This window comes from Penaeus monodon, chromosome 20, assembly GCF_015228065.2.
Source record: "Penaeus monodon isolate SGIC_2016 chromosome 20, NSTDA_Pmon_1, whole genome shotgun sequence".
Lineage (NCBI taxonomy): Eukaryota > Metazoa > Arthropoda > Malacostraca > Decapoda > Penaeidae > Penaeus > Penaeus monodon.
In genome coordinates, this window is record NC_051405.1 from 35977694 (window position 1) to 35978711 (window position 1018).

Genomic DNA, 1018 nt, shown 5'->3' on the forward strand with positions numbered 1-1018 from the left:
TCTATTCCAGCAAGACCACGATGAAGTTCCAGTGATCTAAGCACAGTAAATACAGCCATTTTAGACGATAAATCTCTCTACCATTTAAATCCCATATGGCCACCCACGCAGTTCGACCACAGCCTATCTGTTCCCATTAAAGTCTTTTTGTATGGCCGGCGTTGGTCCGAGGACGTCCTGTAGAAGGGGCACTCCAGTTGGCTGAAGTACGTTTAGTTGGTATGAATGGGAGTGAATGCTTACCTTGATGGGATTTGCGTCAATGATGTTTTGATGTTGTCTTTTCGTCGTTTTCATCCCCTGGTGATCTGGCGAAATGTCAGATACGCATTTGGTATTGAGGAATCGCTCGTTCTCAGTTATATCTAGTCTACATACGTCGCGAGGAACTCGTGTTTACTTGGAGTATGTCTGACGCGTAAATATTAAATGTTTGCCAGTAGTACTCAAAGCGTGTTAAGGAAGGGTTCGTCGTCACGCTTCGTCAGGTCTCGAAACGTACTGAGCGACCGAAATGGACAAGTATTCTGACCATCATTCTACGGCATGGAACCACAGCTCGTAAACTCACTTAAACAAACATGATGGAATGATTCGGCCATTACAAAGAATCGTAAATTTCCGTAATGTCTTGAACTGATTAGCAAATGGATGTTATTTATTTTATTTATTTATCTATTATTTTTGTGATTTCATTTGATGATATTTGTATTCTGTTATTGTTCTGACACTAAAATTAAAAACATATGAAACGATGTGTAACTATAAAGTGTTGAATGCTTTGACGTAATTGGATACATATTGTCAGATTTGGCCGATTTTTTTTATCATTATGATATACGATAGAACAAATTTATAGTTATGTCTGTTTATTGCACAGACATGTAGTAATCACTGCTTGAAATTTCTGAGGATATGCAGAAATAGTTATGGTCTATAAAATAACATGGAAACTCGATTTTTCTGCTTCATGCACATAACCAATTCACCATAAAGACACTTGCACAATGTTTAGGAG